Source organism: Salmo trutta, chromosome 8, assembly GCF_901001165.1.
Source record: "Salmo trutta chromosome 8, fSalTru1.1, whole genome shotgun sequence".
Lineage (NCBI taxonomy): Eukaryota > Metazoa > Chordata > Actinopteri > Salmoniformes > Salmonidae > Salmo > Salmo trutta.
In genome coordinates, this window is record NC_042964.1 from 26236480 (window position 1) to 26257271 (window position 20792).

Genomic DNA, 20792 nt, shown 5'->3' on the forward strand with positions numbered 1-20792 from the left:
TAATATAAATATTTAGATAGGCAGGGTTAAAACATTGAATGAAATAAATCCAAAGATTGTGTTATTACATAAAAATAATTCATATTGAAAATGTATTTCTATCATTTCAATTGCTACCACAAGAGAGAGAGAAGTTGACTACCTTTGAATTTTACCTGCCCCGATTCCACAGTTTCAAGTAGTCCCCTCCCCCTTCTACCCCCATCTCAACTCTTTGATGCATGTGCTTGTTGACGCTCACAGGGAGAGTTACATTGTACGGGTCATTATCCTGAGATGGAATTACGACCGCACTTCAATCCACTAATACTAAACCAAAATTATGCAAAATACTATCCCTCCCCCCATTGACTCGTGCAAGTTCCATGGTACGAGTCATTACATAGAAATGAAATTACGACTGCACTTCAAGCCGCTAATCCTAAACCCAAATTACTGTATGCACACTACCACCCCCCCTCCCCCCCTTTTTTGGGAAGATGGGCTTGGTGGAGGCGTTGCCATGGTTTCCTTTGAAGTCCTCCAATTTTGGCTTCAAATAAAAAGTGAGGGGCAGCAGAGAGGGAGAGAAAGGGAAAGAGGAGTATGGGAGAAAGAGGGGGTAGAATGAGATACAGTACAGAACGAGAGAGAGAGGTAGATAGAGAAAAAGGGAGAGAGAGCGTGAGAGAGCTTGCACAAGGCAAGGAGAGAGGAGAACAAGGCCGTTTCCTGTCGTTGTGTTAAGGCACAGAGGGAGACACAGGTCAGGTGAGGGATTACCAAACAGTCACTGTAAAAGTACTGTGAATAAAACATGGCCATAAGAACACACTACAGCATCTGATGTCATACTGTAGGTTCATAACATGGAGAGGAGATGCAGAGGGCTGCCCTGGAAAGCGCACACATACAAAAAAGCCTTTGTCCTCATTGGCATATATACAGTTGAAGTCGGAGGTTTACATACACCTTAGCCAACTACTTTTAAACTCAGTTTTTCACAATTCCTGACATTTAATCCTAGTAAAAATTCCCTGTCTTAGGTCAGTTAGGATCCCCACTTTATTTTAAGAATGTGAAATGTCAGAATAATAGCAGAGGATGATTTATTTAAGCTTTTATTTCTTTCATCACATTCCCAGTGTGTCAGAAGTGTACGTACACTCAATTAGTATTTGGTAGCATTGCCTTTAAATTGTTTAACTTCGGCCAAACATTCCGGGTAGCCTTCCACAAGCTTCCCACAATAAGTTGGTTGAATTTTGGCCCATTCCTCCTGACAGAGCTGGTGTAACTGAGTCAGTTTTGTAGGCCTCCTTGCTCGCACACACTTTTTCAGTTCTGCCCACAAGTTTTCTATAGGATTGAGGTCAGGGCTTTGTGATGGCCACTCCATACCTTGACTTTGTTGTCCTTAAGCCATTTTGCCACAACTTTGGAAGTATGCTTGGGGTCATTGTCCATTTGGAAGACCCATTTGCGACCAAGCTTTAACTTCCTGACTGATGTCTTGAGATGTTGCTTCAATATATCCACATAATTTGTGTTCCTCATGATGCCATCTATTTTGTGAAGTGCACCAGTTCCTCCTGCAGCAAAGCACCCCCACAACATGATGCTGCCACCCGCGTGCTTTACGGTTGGGATGGTGTTCTTCGGCCTCCAAGCCTCCCCCTTTTTCCTCCAAACATAACAATGGTCATTATGGCCAAACAGTTCTATTTTTGTTTCATCAGAGCAGAGGATATTTCTCCAAAAAGTATGTTCTGTACTGTGCAGTTGCAAACCTTAGTCTGGCTTTGTTAATGGCGGTTTTGGAGCAGTGGCTTCTTCCTTGCTGAGCGGCCTTTCAGGTTATGTTGATATAGGACTCGTTTTACTGTGGATATAGATACTTTGGTACCCGTTTCCCCCAGCATCTTCACAAGGTCCTTTGCTGTTGTTCTGGGATGATTTGCACTTTTCTCACCAAAGTACGTTCATCACTAGGAGACAGAACGCGCCTCCTTCCTGAGCGGTATGACGGCTGCGTGGTTCGATGGTGTTTATACTTGCATACTATTGTTTGTACAGATGAACGTGGTACCTTCAGGCATTTGGAAACTGCTTCCAAGGATGAACCAGATTTGTGGAGGTCTCCAATTTTTTTCCTGCGGTCTTGGCTGATTTCTTCAGATTTTCCCATGATGTCAAGCAAAGAGGCACTGAGTTTGAAGGTAGGCCTTGAAATACATACACAGGTACACCTCCAATTGACTCAAATTATGTCAATTAGCCTATCAGAAGCTTCTAAAGCCATGATATCATTTTCTGGAATTTTCCATTATGTTTAATTGGCACAGTCAACTTAGTGTATGTATACTTCTGACCCACCGCAATTGTGATAAAGTGAATTATAAGTGAAATAATCTGTCTGTAAACAATTGTTGGAAAAATGACTTGTGTCATGCACAAAGTAGATGTCCTAACCGGCTTGACAAAACTATAGTTTGTTAACAAGAAATTTGTGGAGTGGTTGAAAAACGAGTTTTAATGACTCCAACCTAAGTGTATGTAAACTTCCGAATTCAACTGTATGGAAAATGTCCCCACAAGAGAGAATTTTCCTTGTTTCACAATCCTTGTGAGGACTTTAGAACACACAAAAACTCTCAATACCAGTATACAAGGGAATAGTGACCACAGTCAATAGGTCTAGTGAGAGAGAGATGAACAGAGAGAGTGTGCGTGTGTAACGTGCTATGGTTGTGTGTGTGTAGTTCCCCTCCCTCTCTGACCCCGGCCGTCAGAGACTATTAAATGTGTTGCCCTCAACACAATCGCAAGTCATCCATACCCATGTGACACTCTTTCCACTCCACCTAAAAACAGACGCTCTCTGGGACCAGGGCAGAAACTCCACACACACACACACACACACACGCGATGCAAAGAGTTAAACGATATCAGAGAGAGTTAGGCAAACTGAATTTAAGATGTTGTAATGGTTGCCATGTTGGCACCTGATAGAGCCATAGGACATTTTTGAGTTTCTCTCCGTAATGATTAAAGTTAAGGTGGGAAAAGGTGTCAACTGATCCTAGATCAGCCATATTAGTAATGTGGACTGATGAAGTCATTCTTAGATCATTGCCTAAGGCCAGTTTTTCTCCATAACAGTACAAGTTAAGATTGGCTGTGGATCAGCTTAACAGATGCTAAGCACATATGGATAGAGATAGATGACATGGATCTGCAGCAGATCAATAACTTGATTGCTCATTTCATAATCACTTCATTGACTCCACATTTGAATACTAACACAGCCCTTAGCAACGATCACCCGGGCAATGCACAGCCTGATCGATTACCGTGATGACGCGAGTGTGAATATCGCTGAGTTAGCGTGACTGCCCCAAGCATCTGTGTGTGTGTGTGTGTGTGTGTGAGCGTGCGTGTGTGTGTGCGTGACATCAGACTGCATGTGTGTATAACATTTCAACAAAAACCTGTCTACTTCACTACAGATCCAGTAATGCTTTCCCCCTCCCCTCCATATAAGGCTTTCTGACCTTGTGTGTTGAACTCTGTATAACTCTAGCTCTTTTGTTGTGACATTCTTTGTCAGTCGGGGGATGCAAAGTGTAAGCCAGGCCACTCTATTGAATAGTGGCTTTAGTACAGTGGCTGATACATGATACAATAACACAGCAATCAGCTATCTACATACCAGCTGTAGTGAGGTACGAATACAATCACTAAGTTGGCCCGTCTCGTTGTATAGTTGCTGAGTACAGTGGCATCGGGGATGAATCAGTTAATGGATCACTAGTCTGTAGTGAGGTAAAACAGGATTTTATTTCAATTTGCACCTGTAATACACTGTTACCTAACATGCACAAATACACTACTGCCTAGCAAAACCGTATCATATCGTACAGCAGCTAACGGATTCAACAGGAAAAGAGTAAAATACTCCTCAAAAGAACTGGCCAAGTTTCTTTTCAAATGCCAGGACTCTCTTGAAAAAGAGTTTCAAATCTCAACATACTTCCTGGTTAAACAAAGGTAAAGTACTCCCATTGCCTGTGAGGATACAGTAGCCTACCTATCAGTGTGTCTGGAAAAAACATGAGCTTTCTGGGCCAGAGGTGAGAGTTCTAGGGTGTTCTAGTCAAAAGGTACTAAACTATACAGGATTAGCCCTGGTAAAATGTAGTGCACTAAATAGGGAATAATAGGGTCAATTTGTACAACTCTAAAGAAACAGATTAGTTACGGAACACAATACTACAGAGAGCACTTCTGGAATTCTCATCACAGACATTCTTATTCTAACAGACTGGGCCTAAGACCACAACACACAGGTTAGACATTCTCTCTGCTACTGCTAAGTACTGCAGGGGTACAACAGAGTGGTCTGTTTACAAAGCAATCTACTCAACAATGCAAAGTTTGGTGAGTTAAGATACAGGTAGATGATGTATCCTATGATATTATGCAATGTATTTACCTGACTCAAAATAAGGGGCATGTGAAATTCTAAAATGTGGTGTCCTAATACAAGATTACTAGAGTATGCAGAATAGTTACAGATAGAAAGAGCAAGAGGGAGAGCGAGAGAACATCAGTAGGCAGTCTGATAGGAACATTGCTGACAGAGGAAGGAAAAGGAAAACAAAACTGACTGTCCAACTCTGACCTCACCTGATCTCCATCCCAGAAATATTGGATCACACACACATTTTTCGTATCCTCGTCGAGACCTAAAAGGTATTTCCATTCAAAATCCAATTTTCCCTATCCCCTAACCCTAATCTTAACAAACCTAAACCCAAGCCCAAACCTAAACCTAACTCCTAACCTCCAACTTTAAAAAACAGCCTTTGTCCTCGTGGGGGTGTGGGAAATGTCCCCACAAAGGAGAATTTTCCATGTTTTACTATCCTTGTGGAGACTTTTGGGGGATTTCAGGTCCCCACGGGGATAGAAGAACAAGACCACACACACTCACTCTAATTCCCTCTTTTTCTGTCCGCATCAGTGTGTTGATAGGCCTACTACAGTTCTACAGAAGCCAAACAACACTATAAAACACACTAGCTGTCTATATCTGAACTGCCATCTTTCGTCAGTCACAGGCTGCATTGAGTTTGCATTAGTACTGGCTTGGTATTTTATTCTGCTGCTAAATGAACTTGCATAAAATACCACAAATAAGACAGAATGACTGCCACCCAACTAGGGTTGCAAAGGGTCAGAAAGTTTCCGGTAAATGTCTGTAAAGTTTCCATGGGAATTTAAGCCTGGGAAATTTGCTTAAAATTCATCAAAAAAGTTAACTTATAACAGTGAACCTTGTTTGTGGGATACACATAAGGCAATTCTAGGTATTGTGGCATATTTTAGTTAAACTATCCCAAATTCAATGGAATTGCAACCCTCTGCATGCACAGTGCATTCTTCCATCACATGTACAACTGATACTCAAGATCTTGCACACTAATGAGATGCTATTGAGTCCACACTACTACACTGCCTGAGCCAAGGACTACATGCTTTCTGGTAAGTTTTAATTACAATACTGGGTGGGGTGAATATATTTTATGACATACATGCTTTTTTATTAACTAGTAAATTGTAGCCTACAGCAAAGTGTGTTTAAATCATTTCTAACTTGTGAACAATTTCTGTAAGTTAGTTTTTGCTAACATGTGGGTTTTAGCTTGCTTGAGCTTGCTAACTGAGTAATGTTAATTCACCTGTTCCCATACATGTTTAATTTTAAAACATTTATCTTACAAAGGAGTTGTTTAACTGCTCAACTATTTATCTATACATGGAATTGTATTTATTTTTTATCATTGTTTTCCTAATCTATACAAGAAAATGCCACGGGCACTATCTGATGTGTGGAGACATTTCACTGCAGCTAATGTAGAAGCAAAAGCTGTGTACATTTGCAAATACTGTGCCAAATCATATGTGAAGAATGCAACAAAGATGCAGAATCATCTGGCCAAGTGCATACAGTTCCCTCAGGTTGCTTGTTGTTTTAGAGAAATGCTGATGAATGTCTTGCTCGAGCTGTTTATGCAACTGGTTCACCTCTGATGCTCACATTCAATGTGTATTGGAAGAGATTTGTGAATGTTCTTCGCCCAGCATACACCCCTCCAACCAGACATGCTTTATCTACTCATTTGCTGGATGCAGAGTTCAACATAATTCAAGTGAAGGTGAAGCAAATCATAGAGAAAGCAGACTGTATTGCAATCATCTCTGATGGGTGGTCGAATGTCCGTGGGCAAGGAATAATTAAATACATCATCTCCAACCCTCAACCAGTATTCTACAAGAGCACAGACACAAGGGACAACAGACACACCGGTCTCTATATTGCAGATGAACTGAAGGCAGTCATCAATGACCATGGACCACAGAAGGTATTTTCACTGGTGACAGACCAACATTGAAGCTGCCCTGCAGCACCCGTTGGGGTGGTGTTGTCATCATGTTTGACAGTCTCCTGAAGGGGAAGGAGTCTCTCCAAGAAATGGCCATATCACAGTCTGCCAATATGGACAGCCCCATCAAGAGGATCCTCCTGGATGATGTATTTTGGGAGAGAGTGGTAAGTCGCCTGAAACCTATAGAAGTAGCCATTGAGGGAGACAATGTCATCCTGTCTGATGTTCAGACTCTGCTTGCAGATGTAAGAGAAGTGATCTGTACTGCCCTGCCCACTTCACTGTTGCTCCAAGCAGAGGAAACTGCAGTTCTGAAATACATCAAAAAGCATGAAGACCTCTGCCTGAAGCCCATGCTCACCGCAGCGTACATGTTGGATCCCAAGTATCCTGGCAAGAGCATCCTTTCTGCTGCAGAGATCAACAAGGCCTACGGTGTCATCACTACCATGTCTCGTCACCTTGGCCTGGATGAGGGCAAGGTTCTTGGCAGTCTGGAGAAGTACGCTTCCAAGCAAGGGCTTTGGGATGGAGATGCAATATGGCAGTCGTGCCAACGTATCTCATCAGCCACCTGGTAAAAGGGACTTTGTGGATCGGAGGCTCTTTCCTCTGTTGCCTCCATCATCCTCCAAATCCAACCAACATCAGCCGCCTCGGCGCGCTACTGGTCCTTGTTTGGGAACACGCACACCAAAGCAAGCAACAGGCTGACCAATACAAGGGTTGAAAAATTGTTGGCCATCCGGGCAAATTTGAGGCTTTTTCAACAAGGTTAGAAAGTGACAGTGGAGATGAGGCCTCAGAGTCTGATGTTCAAGAGGTCCAAATTGAGCAGCAGCTGCTAAAAAATGAGATCCTACAAATATTGAAATTTACATGGTTTTTTAGAGTTTTTTTTTAGAGTGAAGTACATTGGAAAAAAGCAAAAGAAAACTGCAAGACTGAATTGGAGACAAAACAAGCAACAAAGAAGAGTTACTTTTTCAAAAGCCTATTTTTCATAAAATTGTAGTTATCTTAGCTATCTGAATTGTTTACCAGTTGCTAAGCAGTTGCTAGGGATTCTCCTGGAAGAAGCTAGCTAGTTAACAAAGAATATCTAGTTAACAGAAGAAAAGACAAAATAAGGACAGAAGAAAAAGGACATCAAAGTGAAACAGTCCTCGAGACAATAGTACAAGAAACAATGCTTCTATTGCGTTTATATTCTATTTCTATAGCTTCTTCAAGACAATAGTACAAGAAACAATGCTTCTATTGCATTTATATTCTATTTCTATAGCTTCTTCAAGGTTTCTAAGATGGCGTAGCAGTCAGACATCCTTTGTCCTCGTCTTGTCCCGTGTGTATGTATTTTATGTATTTTTCTTCGCATATCTTTTTGTACATTTTTTCTAGAAACTCAACTTCAAAACACTCTCCTGCAACCCGCCTCACCAAATGTGGTGCTGATCATTTATTTTTTTTCTCCAAAAGTATTATTCACCTCGTAAAGCTATCGCCAGTTTTGTATAACGAGACTCAGACCAGAGCATACCGGACCTATTTTCTCTCCATATCCCCGAATTTCTACCGCAAGCTCTGGACATTTGCACCTGGATCTTGCAGCTAATTAGCTGCTATCCGAGTGACTATTGGCTAACGTCGATTCCGGAGCAAACACCAATTATCCCGGAGCTAGCCAGCTGAAGTGTTCCATCAGCCACTCCTGGGCTACAATCACCTATCCGGACCCGTTTTACTGCCGATGCGGAGCCCCACCGGGCCTTGACGACTGGAATTCCGACGTTATCTGCCCGAGGGAGTTATTCAACTGGCCCCTCCATCGCAACGTAACCTGAACGCCTATCTGCTAACTGCGGCCGCTAATCGTTAGCTGTCTTGATCATATCGGCTGCTATCTGAACAGGTCTATCGAACAATCTTTTTGGGCCACTATAACTATAACTATTTTGACAATTGGATTGGTCCCCTCTACCACACGGAACCCACTAATCTACCGACGGAAACGCATGGGTGGCTAAAAACAGACCTCCATCTTCTGCTAGCTTGCTACCCATGGCTCGGCTAGCTGTCTGAATCGCCGTGATCCCAACCAACCTCACTACTCACTGGACCCTTATGATCCCTCGGCTAAGCATGCCTCTCCTTATTGTCAATATGCCTTGTCCACTGCTGTTCTGGTTAGTGTTTATTGGCTTATTTCACTGTAGAGACTCTAGCCCTGCTCATTATACCTTATCCAACCCTTCAGTTCCACCACCCACACATGCGATGACCACCTGATTTCAATGATGTTTCTAGAGACTCTCTTTCATCATCACTCAATGCCTAGGTTTACCTCCACTGTATTCACATCCTACCATACCTTTGTCTGTAGACAATACCTGTAGAAACTAAATACATTACAACGGAACGATTTGAATAGTGTAATGTTAGCTAGCTACATAGCTGTCTATGTATCAAATATAAAAAAACTAAGGTAAACGCAGCCACTGCTAGCTAGCCAACTCTAGCAGCTAGCAGTACTGTATCATTTTTAGTCAATAAGATATTTGCAATGTAAGCTTAACTTTCTGAACTTTCGAGTTGTGTAGTCCACTTGTGTAGCTAGCAGGACTGACTTTGTGTTAGCTAGCCAAAGTTTAATTACTTCTGCGTTATGAAAGGAACTAGACACGAACACGAATGATCCACTGGTAGTTTGTTGTAACCAAGTATTGGTGCTAACTATGTGTTATTGGATGCTAGCATGCTAGTTAGCTATGGCGTCATAGGACACGGTGCACTGGGTGGGTTTCACGGAAGAATACTGTACCAAGTTATCTAGCTGAATAAACTAAGTTTGAGCCTATTCCTGGAAACATTGAACCACTGTAGTTTACATCAATTATAATTTCTAAAGTGGATGTTGGAAAAGTTATATTTGAGTGTTTCAGTGAATGGTTAGTGAGGGAGGCCGTGCTCTCTCGCTTCCCCAGTTGTTTAGTTCATTTTCATTCCAATCTCCTTTGCATTAGCGTAGCCTCTCCACTATGTGTCTGTCTATCCCTGTTCTCTCCTCTCTGCACAGGCCACACAAACGCTTCACACCACATGGCCGCTGCCACTCTAACCTGGTGGTCACAGCGCGCACGACCCACGTGGAATTCCAGGTCTCCGGCAGCCTCTGGAACTGCCAGTCTGCGGCCAACAAGGCAGAGTTCATCTCAGCCTATGCTACCCTCCAGTCCCTCGACTTCTTGCGCTGACGGAAACATGGATTACCACAGAAACCACTGCTACTCCTACTGCTCTCTCCTCGTCTGACCACGTGTTCTCGCATACCCCGGGAGCATCTGGTCAGTGGGGTGGTGGCACTGGAATCCTCATCTCTCCCAAGTGGACATTCTCTCTTTCTCCCCTGACCCATCTGTCTATCTCCTCCTTTGAATTCCATGCGGTCACAGTCACTAGCCCATTCAAGCTTAACATCCTTATCATTTATCGCCCTCCAGGTTCCCTTGGAGAGTTCATCAATGAGCTTGATGCCTTGATAAGTTCCTTTCCTGAGGATGGCTCACCCCTCACAATTCTGGGTGACTTTAACCTCCCTACGTCTACCTTTGACTCATTTCTCTCTGCCTCCTTTCTACTCCTCTCCTCTTTTGACCTCACCCTCTCACCGTCCCCCCTACTCACAAGGCAGGCAATACGCTTGACCTCATCTTTTCTAGATGCTGTTCTTCTACTAATCTCACTGCAACTCCCCTCCAAGTCTCCGACCACTACCTTGTATCCTTTTCCCTCTTGCTCTTCTCCAACACTACTCACTCTACCCCTACTCAGATGGTATTGCGCCGTCGCAACCTTCGCTCTCTCTCTCTCCTGCTACTCTCTCCTCTTCCATCCTATCATCTCTTCCCTCTGCTCAATCCTTCTCCAACCAATCTCCTGATTCTGCCTCCTCAACTCTCCTCTCCTCCCTTTGTGCATCCTTTGACTCTCTATGTCCCCTATCCCCCCCGGCCGGCTCTGTCCTCCCCTCCTGCTCCGTGGCTTGACGACTCATTGCGAGCTCACAGAGCGGAAATGGAGGAAAACTAGCCTCCCTGCGGACCTGGCATCTTTTCACTCCCTCCTCTCCACATTTTCTTCCTCTGTTTCTGCTGCTAAAGCCACTTTCTACCACTCTAAATTCCAAGCATCTGCCTCTAACCCTAGGAAGCTCTTTGCCACCTTCTCCTCCCTCCTGAATCCTCCTCCCCCCCTCCTCCCTCTCTGCGGATGACTTTGTCAACCATTTTGAAAAGAAGGTTGACGACATCCGATCCTCGTTTGTTAAGTCAAACGACACCGCTGGTCCTGCTCACATTGCCCTACCCTATGCTTTGACCTCTTTCTCCCCTCTCTCCAGATGAAATCTTGCGACTTGTGACGGCCGGCCGCCCAACAACCTGCCCGCTTGACCCTATCCCCTCCTCTCTTCTCCAGACCATTTCCGGAGACCTTCTCCCTTACCTCACCTCGCTCATCAACTCATCCTTGACCACTGGCTACGTCCCTTCCGTCTTCAAGAGAGCGAGAGTTGCACTCCTTCTCAAAAAACCTACACTCGATCCCTCCGATGTCAACAACTACAGACCAGTATCCCTTCTTTCTTTTCTCTCAAACTCTTGAGCGTTCCGTCCTTGGCCAGCTCTCTTGCTATCTCTCTCAGAATGACCTTCTTGATCCAAATCAGTCAGGTTTCAAGACTGGTCAGTCAACTGAGACTGATCTTCTCTGTGTCACGGAGGCTCTCCGCACTGCTAAAGCTAACTCTCTCTCCTCTGCTCTCATCCTTCTAGACCCATCTTCTGCCTTTGATACTGTGAACCATCAGATCCTCCTCTCCACCCTCTCCGAGTTGGGCATCTCCGGCGCGGCTCACTCTTGGATTGCGTCCTACCTGACAGGTCGCTCCTACTAGGTGGCGTGGCGAGAATCCGTCTCCGCACCACGTGCTCTCACCACTGGTGTCCCCCAGGGCTCAGTTCTAGGCCCTCTCCTATTCTCGCTATACACCAAGTCACTTGGCTCTGTCATATCCTCACATGGTCTCTCCTATCATTGCTACGCAGATGACACACAATTAATCTTCTCCTTTCCCCCTTCTGATAACCAGGTGGCGAATCGCATCTCTGCATGTCTGGCAGACATATCAGTGTGGATGACGGATCACCACCTCAAGCTGAACCTCGGCAAGACGGAGCTGCTCTTCCTCCCGGGGAAGGACTGCCCGTTCCATGATCTCGCCATCACGGTTGACAACTCCATTGTGTCCTCCTCCCAGAGTGCTAAGAGCCTTGGTGTGACCCTGGACAACACCCTGTCGTTCTCCGTTAACATCATGGCGGTGACCCGATCCTGTAGGTTTTCATGCTCCACAACATTCGCAGAGTACAACCCTGCCTCACACAGGAAGCAGCGCAGGTCCTAATCCAGGCACTTGTCATCTCCCGTCTGGGTTACTGCAACTCGCTGTTGGCGGGGCTCCCTGCCTGTGCCATTAAATCCCTACAACTCATCCAGAACGCCGCAGCCCGTCTGGTGTTCAACCTTCAAGTTCTCTCACGTCACCCTGCTCCTCCGCACACTCCACTGGCTTCCAGTTGAAGCTCGCATCTGCTACAAGTCCATGGTGCTTACCTTCAGGCTCTGATCAGTCCCTACGCCCAAAGAAGGGCACTGCATTCATCCACCTCTGGCCTGCTCACCTCCCTTCCTCTGCGGAAGCACAGTTCCCGCTCAGCCCAGTCAAAACTGTTCGCTGCTCTGGCACCCCAATGGTGGAACAAGCTCCCTCACGATGCCAGGACAGCGGAGTCAATCACCACCTTCCGGAGACACCTGAAACCCCACCTCTTTAAGGAATACCTGGGATAGGATTCAGTAATCCTTCTAACCCTCCCCTCCTACCCTCCACCCCCCAAAAAGATATACTATTGTAAAGTGGATGTTCCACTGGATATCATAAGGTGAATGCACCAATTTGTAAGTCGCTCTGGATAAGAGCGTCTGCTAAATGACGTAAATGTAAATGTAATACCTTGAATCTATTTTATCACCCCCAGAAACCGGCTCCTTTTACTCTGTTCCGGACGTCCTAGACGTCCAATTCTCATGGCTTTTAGCCGTACCCTTATCCTGCTCCTCCTCTGTTCATCTGGCGATGTAGAGATGAATCCAGGCCCTGCAGTGCCTAGCTCCACTCCTATTCCCCAGGCGCTCTCTTTTGATGACTTCTGTAACCGTAAAAGCCTTGGTTTCATGCATGTTAACATTAGAAGCCTCCTCCCTAAGTTTGTTTTATTCACTGCTTTAGCACACTCTGCCAACCCGGATGTCTTAGCCGTGTCTGAATCCTGGCTTAGGAAGACCACCAATAACTCTAAAATCTCCATCCCGAACTACAACATTTTCAGACAAGATAGAACGGCAAAAGGGGGCGGTGTTGTATTCTACTGCAGAGATAGCCTGCAGAGTTCTGTCCTACTATCCAGGTCTGCACCCAAACAATTTGAACTTCTACTTTTAAAAATCCACCTCTCTAAAAACAAGTCTCTCACCGTTGCCGCCTGCTATAGACCACCCTCTGCCCCCAGCTGTGCTCTGGATACCATATGTGAACTGATTGCCCCCCATCTATCTTCAGAGCTCGTGCTGCTAGGTGACCTAAACCGTGACATACTTAACACCCCGGCCATCCTACAATCTAAATTTGATGCCCTCAATCTCACACAAATTATCAATGAACCTACCAGGTACAACCCCAATGCCGTAAACACGGGCACCCTCATAGATATCATCCTAACCAACTTGCCCTCTAAATACACCTCTGCTGTTTTCAACCAAGATCTCAGCGATCACTGCCTCATTGCCTGCATCCGTAATGGGTCAGCGGTCAAACGACCTCCACTCTTCACTATCAAACGCTCCCTGAAACACTTCAGCGAGCAGGCCTTTCTAATCGACCTGGCCCGGGTATCCTGGAAGGATATCGACCTCATCCCGTCAGTAGAGGATGCCTGTTTAAAAAAAAAAAAATACGCTGTCCTCACCATCTTAAATAAGCATGCCCCATTCAAGAAATTTAGAAGCAGGAACAGATATAGCCCTTGGTTCTCTCCAGACCTGACTGCCCTTAACCAACACAAAAAGATCCTGTGGCGTTCTGCATTAGCATTGAACAGCCCCTGTGAAATGCAACTTTTTAGGGAAGTTAGAAACCAATATACACAGGCAGTTAAAAAAGCCAAGGCTAGCTTTTTCAAGCAGAAATTTGCTTCCTGCAACAAACTCAAAAAAGTTCTGGGACATTGTAAAGTCCATGGAGAATAAGAGCACTTCCTACCAGCTGCCCACTGCACTGAGGATAGAAAACTCTAACCACCAATAAATCCACTATAATTGAGAATTTCAATAAGCATTTTACTACGGCTGGCCATGCTTTCCACCTGGCCACCCCTACCCCGGTCAACAGCACTGCACCCCCACAGCAACTCACCCAAGCCTTCCCCATTTCTCCTTCTCCCAATCCAGTCAGCTGATGTTCTGAAAGAGCTGCAAAATCTGGACCCCCACAAATCAGCCGGGCTAGACAATCTGGACCCTTTCTTTCTAAAATTACCTGCCGAAATTGCTACAACCCCTATTACTCGCCTGTTAAACCTCTTTCGTGTCGCCTAAGATTCCCAAAGATTGGAAAGCAGCTGCGGTCATCCCCCTCTTAAAAGAGGAGGACACTCTTGACCCAAACTGCTACAGACCTATATGTATCCTACCCTGCCTTTCTAAGGTCTTCGAAAGCCAAGTTAACAAACAGATCACCGACCATTTCAAATCCCACCGTACCATCTTCGCTATGCAATCTGGTTTCAGAGCTGGTCATGGGTGTACCTCAGCCACGCTCAAGGTCCTAAACGATATCTTAACTGCCATCGATAAGAAACAGTACTGTGCAGCCGTAATGATCGACCTGGCCAAGGCTTTCGGCTCTGTCATACACCACATCCTCATCAGCATACTCAACAGCCTTGGTTTCTCAAATGATTGCCTCGACTGGTTCACCAACTACTTCTCCGACAGAGTTCAGTGTGTCAAATCTGAGGGCCTGTTGTCCGGGCCTCTGGCCTGTCTCTATGGGGGTACCACAGGGTTCAATTCTTGGGCCGACTCTCTTCTCTGTGTATATCAATGATGTCGCTCTTGCTGCTGGTGAGTCTCTGATCCACCTCTACGCAGACGACACCATTCTGTATACTTCTGGCCCTTCTTTGGACACTGTGTTAACAACCCCCCAGATGAGCTTCAATGCCATACAACTCTCCTTCCGTGGCCTACAACTGCTCTTAAATACAAGTAAAACTAAATGCATGCTCTTCAACCGATCGCTGCCTGCACCTGCCCGCCCGTCCAGCATCACTACTCTGGACGGTTGTGACTTAGAATATGTGGACAAATACAAATAACTAGGTGTCTGGTTAGACTGTCAACTCTCCTTCCAGACACACATAAAACATCTCCAATCCAAAGTTAAATCTAGAATTGGCTTCCTATTTCGCAACAAAGCATCCTTCACTCATGCTGCCAAACATACCCTCATAAATCTGACCATATTACCGATCCTCGACTTCGGCAATGTCATTTACAAAATAGCCTCCAACACCCTACTCAACAAATTGGATGCAGTCTTTCACAGTGCCATCCGTTTTGTCACCAAAGCCCCATATACTACCCACCACTGCGACCTGTATACTCTCGTTGGCTGTCCCTCGCTTCATATTCGTCGCCAAACCCACTGGCTCCAGGTCATCTACAAGACCCTACTAGGTAAAGTCCCGCCTTATCTCTGCTCGCTGGTCACCATAGCTGTACCCACCCGTAGCACGCGTTCCAGCAGGTATATCTCACTTGTCACCCCCAAAGCCAAATCCTCCTTTGGCCGCCTCTCCTTCCAGTTCTCTGCTGCTAATGACTGGAACGAACTACAAAAATCTCTGAAACTAGAAACACTTATCTCCCTCACTAGCTTTAAGTACCAGCTGTCAGAGCAGCTCACAGATCACTGCACCTGTACATAGCCCATCTATAAATAGCCCAAACTACTCCTTCCACTACTGTATTTATTTTGCTCCTTTGCACCCCAGTATTTCTACTTTGCACATCATCTACTGTCAAATCTACCATTCCAGTGTTTTAATTGCTATATTGTATTTACTTCACCACCATGGCCTATTTATTGCCTTTACCTCCCTTATCTCACCTCATTTGCTCACATTGTATATAGACTTATTTTTCTACTGTATTATTGACTGTATATTTGTTTTACTCCATGTGTAACTATGTTGTTATATGTGTCGAACTGCTTTGCTTTATCTTGGCCAGGTCGCAGTTGTAAATGAGAACTTGTTCTCAACTTGCCTTCCTGGTTAAATAAAGGTTTTAAAATAAAATAAAAATTCTAATAAAAAAAAGAGGTGGACATTGAGGAGGTCCAGGGAGAAGACATGGAAGCCTGAGAGGAAGACAACCAAAGCTTTAGTTTCTAGACTATTATTTCACAGATGTATGTTGAAAACATTTTGGGGAGATGCGATGGATCACTGGGGCTCATTCAATATTCCCTTTCTTTTATTGTTCAGTGAAATCATCCCATGTGAAGAGTCAACTCATTTAATTAAAGTTCAATTTGTAACTAAATTAATATTTTTTTATTTCTATTGGAAGGATTTAATAATTTGCAATTAGGTTTACTTATGATAAGGTAGAAGGTTTCTGTTTCCATATATGGTAAATATATTCAATGCAAAAAACATTACATTTAAATGGTATTATTATTAATTTGCATATGAAAGTTTCCACCACTGAATATTCCCCAAAATGTGCAACCCTACACCCAACACTACTAAGTTGTTTTCAACTTACAGTAGCTGGGAAAACCAGTCACCAGAACATGGGCCTCTTGACCATATGTGCACCCTGTGCTATCATCTACCCCCTACTGAAAATGCATCGACTTCCCCCATTGTAAATGCATTGACTATGAACTTCAGAGTACAGTACCTGAGCTGATCCACATAATACTACAGTACTTACTATAGAATTCTGTAGTAAATTACAGTATACTACACACTGAAGTATCCCTCAATCATATGTAGTACTCAGTATAGAATGTTATAGTATACTGTAGAACACTGTTCTAAATGCTACATACATGTCAAAAAAAAAAAACTCTACAGTTCGCAAAAACAATGTTACTTATAGTAAATACTACAGTATTTAATTTGCATATACCCTGCCCATTCCCCTCCTCCATAGCCCAGTTTGTGGCACCCATAAGTAAGAAACCTACATGCCAAGTATAGTCCATATATTGTGTTCTATACAAGTTATAGAAAAAAGCAATTGCTCTGAACTCTCCATTCATAACCCAGTCCCACCTACCTTCAGGTTATGGAAAATGTGCTATTTTTGTATTTCTCTAGTAGGTTTCCTCAAGGAGAAAGCCCCCAACTTTATTGTTAGACGACACACACACACAAAAAAAACACTACAGTATACTACATTCTGCAAAATCACTACAGTAATTTATATAATATATACACTACTCTTTTTTTACTACACTATTTGTACTATAGTAAACTGTAAATACTACACTGTAGTCCACAAAATCACTACATAGTGAATACTACAGTAAAGTATGCAAAAACAGGGGCAGGTCCTCTTGATGCTCCGTAGGCAAGTACCATGGTCTTGTAGTGGATGCAAGCTTCGACTGGAAACCAGTAGAATGTGCAGAGGAGCACGGAGACATTGAAGAACTTGGGAACGTTGAACACCGGGCTACAGTGTTCTGAATAAGTTGCAGGGGTTTGATGGCACAAGCGGGGAGCCCAGCCAACAGTGAGTTGCAGTAGTCCAGATGGGAGATGACAAGTGCCTGGATTAGGAACTGCGCCGCTTCCTGCGTGAGCGAGACACTGCTTTGATGTTTCCAGAGAACGACAAGGTGTTGTCCAGTGTCATGCCAAGGTTCCTTGCACTCAGGGAGGGGGACACTGGAGTTGTCAACCGTGATGGAGAGGTCTTGGAGAGGGCAGGCCTTCCCCAGGAGGAAGAACAGCTCTGTCTTGTTGAGGTCAAGCTTGAGGTGGTGGGCCGACATCCAAGCTGAGATATCTGCCAGGCACACAGAGATACGTGTCGCCACCTGGGTGTCAGAAGGGGGGAAGGAGAAAAGTAGTTGAGTGTCATCCGCATAGCAATGATAGGAGAGACCATGTGAGGATATGACAGAGCCGAGTGACTTGGTTTATACAGAGAAGAGGACCTCACTAGAACCGAGATCTGGGGGACACCAGTAGTGAGAGTACGTGGTGCAGACACAGATCCTCTCCACAACACCTGGTAGGACTGGCTTGCCAGGTAGGATGCAATCAAAAAGTGTGCAGAGCCTGAGACACCCAGCCCTGAGAAGGTGCAGAGGAAGATTTGATGGTTCATGGTGTCGAAGGCAACGGATAGATCTATGGGGGATGAGAACAGAAGAGAGAGAGAGAGTCAGCTTTGGCAGTGTGGAGAGCCTCCATGACAGAGAGAAGAGCCGTCTAGGTTGAGTGACCCGTCTTGAAGCCTGACTGGTTAGGGTCAAGAAGATTGTTCTGAGAGAGATAGCGAGAGAGTTGTTCAGAGACATCAGGTTATAGAAAACAAAGAAGAGATACCCGTCTGTCATTTTTGATATCAGAGGGATGTGTTGGTTTCTTGAGGAGGGGAGTGACTCTGGCAATTCTAAAGTCAGAGGGGATGAGTTGATGAGGGAAGTGGGGAATGGGAGGTCTCCAGAGATGGTCTGGAGAAGGGACGAGGGGATGGGGTCGAGCGGGAAAGTTGTCGGGCTGCCGGACCTCACTAGTTGCAGAATTTCATCTGGAGAGAGAGGGGAGATATATGTCAAGGCGTAGGGTAGTTCTGAGTGAGTGGGACCAGTGGACTCAATAGGATGAGTGAATGAGGAGTGGATGTCGTCAACTTGTTTGACAAAGTCGTCGGCAACGAGGGGGGTGGAGGATTAAGAAGGTGGAAGAGAGATTCCTAGGGTTAGAGGCAGAAGCTTGAAATTTAGTGATAGAAAGTGGTTTTAGCAGGGAATACAGAGGAAGCTAATGTAGAGAGGAGGGAGTAAAAGGATGGTAGGTTCTCTGGAAGTGTTTCCAATTCTCAACAAAAACCCTAGTCATAGCACAGCTGAAAAGGGAAGCTATCTATAATAATAAACTTTTGTCATAGCCTACGAATAGGACCAAGAGTTTTACCTGACCAGGTCATGAGATCTGGGGCCTGGAGTTTTTCCTTTAAAAGACATGAATTTTGCCACACCATTTTAACCTGTTGTTCCACCTCTGCTGAGGTGTCGGACTAGACGATAGTTGCTATCCCTTTGAGCGCTGCGATTGGTTTCCCAAAATTCTTGTGCGGGGCTTAGCAAAGGGTCAATTGTTTAATAACTGTCTTCAACTGTTACATGGCTAATACTGTAACTATAAGCCTTTTCAACATCTTTTGAAACAAAAAGGCGTATTTTCAACAGCTTGTGCTCATAGTGAAGGATATCATCTAACAATTCTAACAATTCAGATCAATTCATCTTTTACAAAACGTCTAACAATTTAATGAGATAATATCAAGCCGTTTTCGAGCCCTTTCACTCACAAATAACATTATCATGAACCTATAATTACAAAAATCAGGCGTCCGTTTACACTAAATAAGCTTTATCTCCCTAACCTCTTGAAAAGGTTATTCAAGCTGTATTCAGGAGAAGCCACCAGCAAAACAGTGGTTAAATGTTACAAAGCACTAGTTAGTCTACACAACAATAAAAACATTAATAAAACAACAAAGTACCCACAAAAACAACATTCTACAACAGAATGTTTGACACATTGTGAAACTTTATTTGGACAGCATGAGATAACAACAGCAGTGGCCGGTCTGGTAAAGGTTGTTGACAGTGAGTCAGGCTCTACCGAGAATAATCTGTTACACTAAACCCTTGAACCAAGCTGGTGATACACTACTAGTGTAGCCTATGCCCCTACTGGCACCTACTCCCCGAACCAGTACCTGTGCTTGAATACTTATTCAGGGAATACTAGGTCTAGTCTGTTCTAGACTTCAACGATGGCCACTTGTTTTGGACAGGAGAGCGGGCCGGACGGCAGGCTGTCAAATCCACTGTACTGTAGTAGCCTAAACTAAAAAGTCTATATTTTAGGATATAGGCCTAGATAACGTCAATATTTGTTACCACGCACAATAATACATCAACTCGAAAAGAAATAATCTGAACAGTTCCGTGAACTGTAACGGTAAAATAACAATCAATTCAATAGGGAACCAGAACATGTCTGCCAATCAAATGATACTCGGTTTCGGATTCTGATCTGCTTTTTTTAATTCATTGCATGATGAATCGGCCACAAATGTTAACATTTTCTCACGGATAAATACTTGCAGCGCTACTGTTGCAAGGCAGGCAATCTGAACGACACACCCATGCTTACGAATGCATGTCAACAAACGTGCTATTTCCTTATTGTTGCTAATTTACCGTTAGACCACTGCTACACCGTCTGCTACGACAAGCAAAGCGGATTTTAAATCACCAGGTTTTAGCCTACCTGCTTGTGCGCCGCTTCAAGTTCTCTTTTCTTCTTTTTTATTTTTCACTCCGTCTTTTTCAGCCCTGTCTGCATTTCCACGGGTCCATAACAGTTGTGGCTCAGCCGCCTAGTTGACTGCTGATGGGAGAAACAGGGAAGAATGGATGGAGGAGAAGAGTGTAGGAAGAAGCCTCTGAAATCAGGAAAATCTGGGTCCCCTGCTCGTGCTCCGCATGTGTGGCGTTACCAAGGCAGCGTCGACTCAGCTTGTACTGCGAGCTGCATCCGATTCCAGAGACCTGTTAGTGCGCATGCGTGTCACTGAAAACCAAGATGAGCCGAGACTTGACTGACCGACCCCATGTTAATAGCCTCGAGCGAGTTAACAGAGATGAGCAAGCGCTCCCTGCTTCTCTCGCGGTTACGTTTTACTGTACCGCGAGGTGCAATAAATATGTTTGTGTTACTCCCTTCCTCCTTTGGCCTATTTACGAGGAATGTAAAGGAAGGCGAATGCTCAAACTATAGCAGGGGAAGGCAACCCCGTTCCTGGAGTACTGCAGGATTTTGTTCAAACTAGGCACCACACCTGACCAACTGCGCTAATTGACCAGTTCTTCGATTGCCTAAATTTAACATACCTGGTCTTCCAGGTCGGTTAAATAAAAAA

The 20792-nt window shown here is 44.5% G+C and overlaps 1 protein-coding gene and 1 non-coding gene across 2 annotated transcripts in view; one reads left to right on the plus strand and one right to left on the minus strand.

The window, feature by feature from the left end:
• Positions 1–20411, minus strand: part of LOC115198604 (wiskott-Aldrich syndrome protein family member 3) — a 67523-nt gene extending 47112 nt beyond the window's left edge. The window contains 1 exon segment of the mRNA XM_075074289.1: positions 20141–20411. The gene's annotated coding sequence lies outside the window, so the exon portion shown is untranslated.
• Positions 16916–16968, plus strand: LOC115199268 (U7 small nuclear RNA). Its single transcript, XR_003879362.1, has one exon. It is a non-coding gene; the product is annotated as a U7 small nuclear RNA (small nuclear RNA).
• Positions 20412–20792: the final 381 nt, after the last annotated feature.